At 35.1% G+C, this 12,854-nt stretch overlaps 1 pseudogene; it reads left to right on the forward strand.

Moving 5' to 3' along the window:
- LOC132273905 (uncharacterized) overlaps positions 1–12,854 on the forward strand; it is a 65,041-nt pseudogene that overhangs the window by 25,590 nt on the left and 26,597 nt on the right.

Below are 12,854 nucleotides of genomic sequence, written 5' to 3' on the forward strand. Positions count from 1 at the left end.
CATTAAAATAACATATTCTCTTTGTAATATTACAGGTTGGTAACTTGGTATAGCCTGTTTGGTAAAGATTTGTTAGACTAAAAAATAAAATTGTCTTACATGCATAATTATTTGAGCATCTTTATTATTGTATTAAGACATTCAATAATATAGGTGTAATGCCCCTAATTTTAAAAGGATAGTTTCGGCATTTTTATAATTGTTTTTACTGCATTTTTGGTTGTTCATTTGTCTGATTATTGTAATTAATTTATTAATTGTTTTATTTATTTTATTTCATTGAATTGTTGTTTGTTAATTGTTTTATTTATTTTATTTGGCTGAATTGTTGTTTGTTTAATTGTTTTATTTTCTTTATTTAATTAAGTTATTTGTTTTAATTATGTTAATGGTTTAATAGTTAATTTAAATGGAATAAATGGAATTAATTGGATTAAGTTAGTATTGTTAATTAATTAGGGTTTTAGTCACTTAGGGGTCACGTATCAGCCGACTTAGCTTACACATTTTATTGTTTTTCTTTTTCTTCTCAGATCATAATTAGAATTTGGGTTATTTTTATTTCTAAGCCTATAAATATATCCTTATAGTGGCTTAGGGTTTTGAAAGCATAAACATAAGTTCTGTTCATGTAAGAGAGGGTTGAGCGAACAGAGGCATTAGTTAGGGCTACCCAGGAGCAAGGAGAGGTTGTGGTTGTGGATTTAAACCAGAGCAATAGGAGTGACAGTAAACGGACGTCATCGGAAAACTTAGGAAGACGGTGATAGGGTTTTGATTCCAAAACCACACAGGCAAGTTCTTTTCTTTCTCTCTCCCGTTGGCCTGTGTTCTGTGCATACCTAGATAGTCTCTAGGGTTTTAATTGAACATTAACTGAATCTTGCATGTTTATTATATGTTAAATTGATCATCCGTATGCGTTGAATTAATTCTGTTACAGTTCTTGCAAGTTTAGGTACAGTGTTTGTTTTATTAAACATGTTAAATCGGTAAGTGTTCTAGGGTTCTTAATAATGCAAACTGGTTTAAATAATAATCTGGGATGATACTGGACACACTTAGGACTCTTAAGATTGGTTTAAAAACAAACAAAATGGTTGGAAGAGGCCGGAGTCGAAGCAGATGGTCGAAAAACGAACAGGGGCTCTCAGAGATGGAGAAAGTCGGCTCCATGGAAGAGGGAGCCGGCTCCCTCAACTTCAGAGCCTGCTCTGGGGAGTCCAGAGTCAGCTCCCATCCCTTTTGAGCCAACTCCAAGAGGCATGGAGCCGGCTCCATGCTTTAGGGAGCCTGCTCCCAAGTTTTGAGAGCAGGCTCTCTCATTTTTGTGCGTTCTGGAGTTTTAACGGGTACTGTTTAAGTGTTTGGTTCTTTACGATCAGTTCTGGGACTTTACAGAGGGTTTAAATATTTAACTTCACATGTTAATAAGACCTCAAATTACATAAGTTATCTGTTATATCAATTGAATGAACAGTATGAAATAAAACCACTTCGCATGCTGTTAACGGTTGGAGGGAAGTTAATTGCTTAGTTTTAATTTAGCGATTTAACGAGTTATAACATGATTTTAAATCTTGTTTTAGATGCGTAGTAGGGTCAATTATTTATCAGATTTGACCTATGCATACTCTGGATTTTAATTGTGGAAATATTTGTCCTTTTTCTGTAAATAACTAAATTAGGAATTGGATTTAATTGTTGAGATATTATACATCATTCTGCAATTATCTGGATTATGGTTTTGGACTTTTGTTGCTGAACTACTATTTATGCTTATGGTTTACATGGTTTTGGACTTAAATTGCTGAACTAATACTTAGGTTCTGTAATTTACATGGAAGTTAACCTGGATTTTAATTGAGGAATTATTTACTTATATTTTGTCAATTATCTGGATTTGTGTGTTAGATTACAATTGTTGAATTATTTTATTAAACTCTTTCAATTGTTTGGATGTTGTGGATTGTATGCACGGGTATAGGACGGTAGCATACTAGGATGGTTTAGCTCAAAATGCTAAGACCTAACCTATTGGACTAAAGGAAAGGATTGTAAAATATTGAATCCTAATTATGTTTAAGTCAGATCAACTGAGTAAGTTAAATGACTATTTGGATTAGTTGTTATTTGTGGTTAAGTCAGATCAACTACATAAGTTGAGTGACAAACTGTGATACCCCTCAATTCTGTAGCCACGGGTGATCAAGTCCGAGCATAGATCCGAGAGATACCAAACAATTAATATGTAAACAAGTAGGAATAAAAACTGAATTAAGGATAAAATAATAATGCGCTTAAAGAAATCTAAAATAAAAATCTTCAAACTTTAAATAATAAATTAATATAAATTAAAACCTTCAAATCCGTACAACTCGGGAATCCATCTAGTGGACCCCTCGTCCCAAACGATAAATAAATTTACAGAATTAAAATCCAAAACTAAATTAAGAAATAAAATCCTATCTAGTCGGAAGAGTGAATGTCTGTATCTGCATCAACACGATCAAGTTCTAAGCTTGGTACTGACGAACACTTGAAAAATAAGAGTGAGTCAGGCCCACATGCAAGTTCCATCCTACTACAATCCGTACATAAACCCGATACGCAGATACATCCTAGATAGCTTGGCAATATCTAAAATAGTCCATATAGATATAGATACACACTATAGGATACTCACTAACCTATAGTCATCACACCTGAGTAGAAGGTAACACGCAAAACGCCGTAGTGTAGCCATGCACACCTAAACCTACCAGGGAACGTCATTAGGTCCAGTTATCCATCCAGGGGATATACGGACCTTAACTGTGATCAGGAGACTCAAGCTCGTATCACGGTACCACAAACATATATATAAAATCCTTTCTAATACAGAAAATAAACCATCAATCCGTTATGTCGTTCAACTGTTTTAGTTCACAGGACATGCATCCATGTAGGATTTAGCTGTTTTAGTTAATCCATTCCGTATGTATGAATGGGTAAGAATTAAGGTTTTGATCTAATTCGTCCCTCCATATGCCACCGTCCCATACCAGTGCATACCATACAAATGATCTGCGAATGATGCAACATTTTAAGCAGTACATCAAATTAAGTCCACATAATCCATATAGTTGATAAATACATAATTTAACCAATTCATCAACTAACAATCCACAATAACATCCATGGAATTGACGAAACAATGCTTGATCGTTCGTCAATTTAAAATCCAGACCAACTTCCACGTAATTGACAGAAAATATATATAATTAATTCTTCAATTAAATCTAGGCCAACATCCCTATGGTTGACTGAACCTAAGTGTTAGTTCAGCAAGTTAAGTCCAAACCATAATTCAAATAATTGCAGGAAGATATTTATTACTCCAGTAATTGAAACCCAAACAATAATCTATGTAATTGCAAAAAAATATTAAGATTTCAACAATTAGCCTCCAAAGCATGCATAGATCAAATTCAATACATCAATGACCCTATAATGCATTTAGAACAAGTTTTATAATCATGCTGTTTCCCATTAAATTGCTAAAGTTTAGTTTAAGCAATTAATCTCTTCCATCCGGTAAAGTCTAACACAATTACGCTAATTTGATACTATTTGTTCCAAGTAATTAGAACTGAATTTTAATTAATTTAAGGTCTTAATGATACCCAAAACCATCTTCCTAATCACTTTATACAGTCCCAGAACAATCAGAATAGTTTCCATGCTCCAATAGTAACAAACAGTTCGTAAAAAAAAAAAAAAAAATCAGAATATGAAATATTGAAAAGAGCCTTCTCTAATTCTTAGGAGCAGGCTCTTTTAGCCTGGAGCCTTCTCTTTTAAAACAAAGAGCGCTCTCTTTTGGCATGGATCCTTCTCTTTCTAAATCCAGAGCCTTCTCCTTTCCAAAGAGCCTTCTCTTTCTAAATCCAGAGCCTTCTCTTTTCCCTACTACGCGTCTCTACTTCATCTCCGGCAACATCCAACCTTACTATTCTTCCTCTAAATTGAACTTAAAGGTCTTAAATTACATCTAGTATTAATTCAGACCTTGGTTTATTTCAGTGAGTTTCAAAACAAAATTAAAATAGTGAGACATTTTATGCCAAAACAGAGACGAGAAAAACATACATGAGAGAGCTATTGCAAATACGTTTTCACAAATAACAGATGATCAAAGTCAAATATAAAAATCATGCATTGTTTAGTTAATGGCCAATTAGTCTCCTAGAGACTACCTAGATGCACAGAACACAAGCCAAAGGGAAGGAGGAAGAAAAGAACTTATAGAAACTATCACAGAACTAATTCAAAACATACATATGATTAATCCCGTTTTAAATTTAATTAACTTCCTGGAGACTATATAGAATGTACAGAACACAAGTTTACAGGAAAGAGATAGAATGAAACTTGTCTTTAGGTTTCGGTTCGAAACCTTTCAATATCGTCTCTAATTTTTCCGACAAATTGACGACTACCGGCATCCTTCCTACTTCTCCAGTTCTATCTCACAAGCCATCCCTTGATTCCTCCTTTACACAACCTTTAGTCCATAGCTGAAAGCCTTTCTCAGTTCCCTTTGTGTTTTTCCCCTCAACGTCTCTGTTTCTCTCCTCTTCTAGTTACGGGAAAAAGGATTTTTGTTTTCAAACCCCTTGCAGACATACCACTTATATATATATAGGCTCTATAAAACCCTAATCCTAATTCTAACCTAACACCATAAGTCGGCTAATCCTAATACACAACATAAAACCCTAACCTATTTAAATCAAACAAACCTAATGTAACACACATCAACTAACACCAATAAATCAAATAATTAAACTAACCAACAATTAAATTAAAACAATTTCAATTAATCAATTAAAATAAAATAATCTCTAATTAACAATTAAATTAAATACACACAAATAATAAATCAATTAATTAAGCATTTAAATACACACAAATAATAAAATAATCAATTAAGCATTTACACATAAAACAAATACACAATTAATCAAGTCACATAATTAAATAAAAATGCACATAAAATCAAACTTAAATTCCCATTTTATCCCATTGAAAACTAGGGGTATTACATTATTCCCCCCTAACAAAAGGAATTCCGTCCTCAGAATTCACGAAACTTTGAATTAATGATTTTGCAAAATTCATTTCCGTTTTCGTGTGGCACAGCCTCTGTATATGAGCTCCACCAAATTCCAACATATCCAACAATATACTAAGTGTTTATGTATAAGAAATAGCATAACTGTACAACGCCTAGGTTGTATCTATCAACACTCTAATTTTACCCAATATTGAGCGAAGGGTAACGATCCCTATTCCTCCAAGGTCCATAGAACAGATGTATAAAATTCTAATGCATCCAGCGCTAGCTAATTGGTAATGCTAACTATTACCAAAAACAGACTGCCGCCTCCAAACCGCACGCAATCATTACCCAAAAGAGAGTATTTGTCTCTGATGGATCTTTAAATAAAGGCAATGTCTTATTATATAACCTCGCTTCCATACCTGACCAACCAGTAAGAGATCTGTACAACATACTATCCAACATTCTAAACATTGTCGTACTAACCTCCTTGCCAATCGTAGCACTAATTATAACTGAAAAACTAAGTAATGCTTTCAATTACCCCTGCCAACCTAGGATGTTTGTTCTAAGCATATCCTCCATGATCAAATATAATATCTCGATCAAATTTCCCATCTTGAGATGCGAAGCCTAGTTGTTGCTCCAACACCCTCAGAAAATTCCTTTGACACAGCACTGTTAATTGACTTTACGAAATAAGCACATGCTGTAACTCTGTTATCAGTGCAATGTAGCACTGGCATGAAACGCCAAGTAAACACCGCTGAAGTGACGTCCCAAGCGAACTTGCTCTATCCACTACTCTTAAACCATACGGAATTAAAATTCCAACCAATGTCAGTAAGTTCTACCAACCATCCCCTCCTGATTAATCCTACTCCCATTTTAATATAGGAAGTGGCTACAACCTCTAGTGATATCTAAGTATCAATTTTCCACCTTACTAACAGGTGATACACTTGGAGATAGTAATGTACATGTCTCTATCCATACCGACTCACCAAAACGAACCTGGTAAGTCATGCTATAACTCCTCACCATTTGACTACACTATAAAATTTATAAATTGTACATCTCAGTCACTCCGACCGTCTTGCAATCAATAAGACATCTACCAATCCTCCTTCAGTACCTTAAACTCATCTGAGTAAAGTGTTACCTCCTGTGGGGTCAGCTCAAATATTCTAAGTTGACCGCCTTCATTTCCCTGGTAATAGCAAGTGTTATTATTTCCACATGCTAAACTCAATTACCTTATCAGCTGATAAGATCATCCTCCTCCCTATTACTTCTACTGGACGAAACTTAATGTAAAGTGTGAATCACCATATCTATCCATCTAAGCCATCTCGTAATCCGTGTTATTCATAGGAACTGATATCTTACTAGTTCCCAAAATAGACAAAGTAAAGCTGATTTAATTTTATCAGTCAAACGATATCCCAATTAGAATCCTGACCCTTGTGTAAAATCAGAAATCTATCATCTAGATCTGTGGAAACTACTCTGTCAGTCCCGCTCTAGCATGAGAAGTGGCTGCAAGGATCGAATGATCTCTGATGGTCCATCTAGATTATCTACCAACTATCAAACTTTGAGACAAAATCACTATGACCCTCTTCCTGCCTGCCTTCCAAACATCTGCATCCCTTGTGGAGTATTATGTTTCCTCCAGGATCAATAAAGAACTAAGAGTTGTGAACCTCCATCCTCACATCCTCCTTCCAATTTATCTAACAAAAGTATCGTTAGTCTGGTAGTACAAACTCCCATCCTTAGATGTTCAGTCTCACCTTCAAGTCCTTGACATCCTATTTCTCTAACTCAAGTAAGTGTCCATTAGACTTTATGTTAAACTTCAAAAGAATATGGAATCTTTCCATCCTCCAAATAGTCAACAATTCCCAGCAACAACTATTTGTTACGAATTGTGACCTAAAAAAAAAAAAAATTCCATATTTGTTGTGCAAATAAAGAGACTTGCTTCCTCCTCGATATGCAACTCCAGCAACTCCTCCTAATGACACCCCCTTACGAAATAAAATTCTTGATTAAGAATTGACTGATGACTAGTTAGTCCATCTACTATCCTCAGTCGGTGTCATTCTAATAAGCACTTAAACCAATACAAAATCCTCCTGCTGACTTGGGAACACCTGATTTAAAATCTCCGAGAAGATATTCAGCCAAGCCAGTTCCTCCGGTACACCATCATGGCTCTAAAGTATATCAAACGAATCTAGATTATTTGACTCATACTGCGGTTTTAACTATCCCATCCTGAACACATACTATAACCACGTATGTCTAGGTTCCTTAGATTGGCTAAAGGTAGGTATACTTACCAAATCCTACGACCACATGCCCAAAATCCTAACGTAATTAACGCTATTCCTCCAAAACGGTAGTTGGTTTATCACACGCTTATATCCCCAACTAAACCGTATTCCCGATCCTGAATAATTAACGAAAATGAAACACATAAGGTACATATAATAAAAACACAATATAATCCTATGTAAAACATTGTTCCTCCCAGAAACTAAAGTCGCTTATTGAAAATTAACCTTTTACCTGATTGGTTCACAATATCCTTTTTACAGTTTCGGAGGTAGTCAAACAACTTCGAAACATATGCTTTAAGCATAGCTCAAAATAAAAATCTATTTACCTCAGCAAATTCCAAAGGCTTAACCTTCATCCTCCTTATACACGGAATGCAAACTGTTTAATGTAGCTTTATAAAGCCACTTAGACCGTCACAACCTAATTACCATACTCCCCGGTACGTGATTTCAAAATCATTACTGCGTTCCGACGACAACTCCATCCAATCCTAAACTCCTAAAGAGTTCCCTTTATCTACCTCTTTTAAGGTATATACGAATTTAACTTTATGTTAGTCGATCCCCACCAACTCTACTAGTATCGCTCACTATACTATTAGTGAACGAGATCACCCTCGCACGATCCTTAATTGTCAAGATTCAATACCTTCTTTCTTGGGTATGTTGAGATCTTCTGCACTAGAATCCTCTTTAGACTCCTATTCCTTGGTTGTCTCCTTTATGAGAACAACTGAAATCGTGTCGGTCTCGTTATGCGGTGACCTAAAATACACTCCTAAATCTTTCCTTGGCTTATACTTCTAAATGTAACGCCAACCGGAACTAAACCTTTGATCCTAAGTTCTGCTTTTGATAAAGAACTCGATAACGTACTCCTTTAATCCTTTGGGTCTGTATCGCAGTTGCCTTGGACCCCATCATGCTCCTAGTGTCAACCACTCCATAATTATGAAATATAATAGACATCAGCTACTCCTCCTAACGAATCGTAAAAGAGTACAACGAATCCTAACATGGTTTTAAGTTTTAAGAGACGTAATGCGGAAGCCCTACAATGAAAGACACTCCTAAGGACACTAGAACCTGGAGTTTTCTGATACCAACTGTGATATCCCTCGATTCTAGAGCCACGGGTGATCAAGTCCGAGCACAGATCTGAGGGATACCAAACAATTAATATGTAAACAAGCAGGAATAAAAACTGAATTAAGGATAAAATAATAATGCGTTGAAAGAAATCTGAAATGAAAATCCTCAAACTTTAAATAATAAATTAATATAATTTAAAGCCTTCAAATCTGTACAACTCGGGGAATCCATCTAGTGGACCCCTTATCCCAAACGATCAATAAATTTACAGAATTAAAATCCAAAATTAAATTAAGAAATAAAATCCTATGTAGTCGGAAGAGTGAGTGTCTGTATCTGCATCAACATGATCAAGTTCTAAGCCTAGTACTGACGAACACCTGAAAAATAAGAGTGGGTCAGGCACACATGCAAGTTCCATCCTACTACAATCTGTACATAAACCTGATACGCAGATACATCCTAGATAGCTCGGCAATATCTAAAATAGTCCATATAGATATAGATACACACTACAGGATACTCACTAACCTATAGTCATCACACCTGAGTAGAAGGTAACATGCAAAACGCCATAGCATAGTCATGCACATCTAAACCTGCCAGGGAATGTCATTAGGTCCAGTTATCCATCCAGGCGATATACGCACCCTAACCATGATCAGGAGACTCAAGCTCGTATCATGGTACCATAAATATATATATAAAATCCTTTCTAATACAGAAAATAAACCAAACATCCGTTATGTCGTTCAACTATTTTAGTTGACAGGATATGCATCTATGTAGGATTTAACTGTTTTAGTTGATCCATTCCGTATATATGAATAGGTAAGAATTAGCGCTTTGATCTAATTTGTCCTTTCATATGCCACCGTCCCATACCAGTGCATTCCATGCAAATGATCCGTGAATGATGCAACATTTTAAACAGTACATCAAATTAAGTTCACATAATCCATATAGTTGATAAATACATAATTTAAATAATTCATCAGCTAACAATCCACAATAACATCCGTGGAATTGACGAAACAATGCTTGATCATTTATCAATTTAAAATCCAGACCAACTTCCACGTAATTGACAGAAAATATATATAATTATTTCTTCAATTAAATCCAGGACAACATCCCTATGGTTGACTGAACCTAAGTGTTAGTTTAGCAATTTAAGTCTAAACCATAATTCAAATAATTGCAGGAAGATATTTAATACTCTAGCAATTGAAACACAAACAATAATCCATGTAATTGCAAAAAAATATTAAGATTTCAACAATTAGCCTCCAAAGCATGCATAGATCAAATTCAATACATCATGACCCTATAATGCATTTAGAACAAGTTTTATAATCATGTTGTTTCCCATTAAATTGCTAAAGTTTAGTTTAAGCAATTAATCTCTTCCATCCGGTAAAGTCTAACACAATTACGCTAATTTGATACTATTTGTTCCAAGTACTTAGAACTGAATTTTAATTAATTTAAGGTCTTAATGATACCTAAAACCATCTTCCTAATCACTCTATACAGTCCCAGAATAATCAGAATAGTTTCCATGCTCCAATAGTAACAAACAGTTCGTAAAAAAAAAATATCAGAATGTGAAATATTGAAGAGAGCCTGCTCTAATTCTTAGGAGCAGGCTCTTTTAGCCTAGAGCCTTCTCTTTTAAAACAAAGAGCCCTCTCTTTTGGCATGGATCCTTCTTTTTCTAAATCCAGAGCCTTCTTATTTCTAAAGAGCCTTCTCTTTCTAAATCCAGAGCCTTCTCTTTTCCCTACTACGCATCTCTACTTCATCTCCGGCAACATCCGATCTAATGACCCGGTCATTTCCTTCCTTTCATTTTTCCTCAGAATTTTACGGATGAATTTTTTTCGTTGAAATTTCTTTTCTGAATTCAGTTTCTCGTCGTTTAGTGTCATCTCGAGTGCTCAGAAATGGTTTCTGAGACTCTTTCCTTTGGATTGACAATTTTCTTTGAGGACTAAGTCATTTTCACATTTTTCATTTTTCGACACTATTCACTTTTCGTCCTTTTCCCTATTTCGTCCTTTTCCCTATTTTGTCTTTTCCCCGTTTGTCACTTTGTTGGCGTAACCTCGCTCTTTGTGTTCGGAGTTAGTTTTTGACTTCACGTATCTTCATTCTAAGTGGTTTCCACAAAATACATATCTTTACTTTTGCAAGAAAGTACTCTGGTTGCTCCCGGTGTCCATAGGGGCATGGATGCAAAGTTTTTTAGAATCTTTTTCTTTTCTTGGGGTGTTTTTTGTAAATATCTTTTGAAGATATTTTATTTTAGGGGTTTTTAAGAAAATATTTTGGAAAATATTTTCATTCTGGGGCATTAGTGCAATTAACCCTTTTTGGAGGGGCCATTTTGCAATTAATGAAAGTTATTGTAAAATACTTTGTCTAGAGCCTAGATCCTCGTACGGGATTCATTTTCACTTTTTGTCGACTCGTAAATTCTTGGAATTTCCTTCTGATCGTTTTTCTTCAGTTTTAGAGTTTCTGGCCCTAGTTGCCGCCGAACTTGTTTGGCTCATATCTCTCTGCTTGGAACTCAGTTTTGATGCCTTTTCTTCCATTGTTCATATTTTCTCATTTTGAATCTTTTTCCCATGGAGTTTTTCCGTTTGAGCGCGTCTGCTCAAATTTCACTTTTCCGGACCCGGCGGGACCCGTTCGGGGAACTTTTTTAGATTTTCTATAAATAGGGGGACTTAAAATTAAAAAGTCATCTTCTCCCCTCTCCATACACGACCAGAACCTACTATGGCAGCCCAAAGGGGCTGCCACCCTTCTTCTTTCATTTGAACCTTTTTCCCTTTGTTAAAAAGTCGAAGTACCTTCGTGTTTTGTGTTTGTCTTGATCACGCGCATCTTTCTCCCTTATTAGAACCCGCTTTTGGCCAATTTTTGAGTTCGGGTTTGAATTCAAGTTGTGATTTTGATGGGGCTTCTTGTGGATTCATGTAGATCGTGTTGTCCCCGACAAAACCTAGAAGTTTCGTCGGATTCGGAGCACTTATTTTTCGGTGGGCTTTTGAGATTTTCATCTCAAATTGAGGTAGGGGATGTCTTAGGTTTATATTATTGTTGTATTGATTGTTTTATAAGCATATACAACTTGTGAGCATGCCTTGTTCAAGTTTTTAGAATTTAATTTATTTATTTTCCTTGTTTAGGATTTAATTCTAATGATGATATATAGTTTAGAATTAAATTGTGGCATACTAGTAAATTAGGCCTTGGTGAGTTGTGTAGCATATATTAAATTTGGAGCATTTGAGTAAGAATTGCAAAACTTATTTAATATTTATCTTTTGTGAAAGATTAATTCACATAGTTGTATCAGGTATGAAACCAACTTGTAATGTGATATTAAAGCAGGCCTTGGTGAGTTCATTAACATATATTAAATTGAGGACATTTGGATATGTTTGAAAATCTAAAGAAAAATTAATTAATGAGCTTAATTAATTTTATTTTAAGTGTGTTGGTCACTTAAATTGATATTGGAGGTAATAGGTTGATAATCCCTTGAAATGTAGTCTATTTAATGACCTTGTGAGCATGTTACTAATTTGATGTAGAATTAGTACTTGAGACCTCTTGAAATGGTAATTGGACTTAGCATGATATAGAATATCATTGACTTGCATAGCTTGTTTAGATATATCTTGTGTAGGTGTATAGCTTGTTAGAATATTACAATTATTTAACTTGGAAGCTAGTTACTAAATTGGAACTTATTTAGTACTTGTGGCTTAGTGTGATAATGTGGTTCAATTATTGTAAAATATTCTTGTTTTGGTGTATAAATTGCATATTGGAGGCTTGATATGTCATATGCTATCTAGACTTGAATTATAGGACATGGTTTGTGTGGATTTAACCTTATTTGTGCATGGAAGATGGTTTTATGCATTAGTGGATTTGGTATAAGTTTGGTCTAACTTATTATTTTTGTATAAGTTTTGGACTTATTGATTTTGTAAAGCTTGTAAGGACATATTTCACGTGATGGCTAGGGTTTGGCTCTAGTATGGAGACAAGAGTCTTCTAAGTCATAAGTGCGCACTAGGTAGTACCTTGTGGGTCGTAATTGCCCGGAATAACTTATGCATGTGCGCACTAGGTAGTGCCTTGTGGGTCGTAATTACCCGGAAACACTTGCTTGGTCTAGTGACCACATGTCCTAGTCTTTCTACTTTGATTTCGCATTCAATTTCAAGTTGTTAATCATGGATTACTTGTAACTTGAGAATTGGTGCTTGCCTATGTATTTTGATCTC

This window comes from Cornus florida, unplaced genomic scaffold (genome assembly GCF_030987335.1).
Source record: "Cornus florida cultivar Cherokee Brave unplaced genomic scaffold, ASM3098733v1 CherokeeBrave_3.0.0_Hap2_Chr01, whole genome shotgun sequence".
NCBI classification, from domain to species: domain Eukaryota; kingdom Viridiplantae; phylum Streptophyta; class Magnoliopsida; order Cornales; family Cornaceae; genus Cornus; species Cornus florida.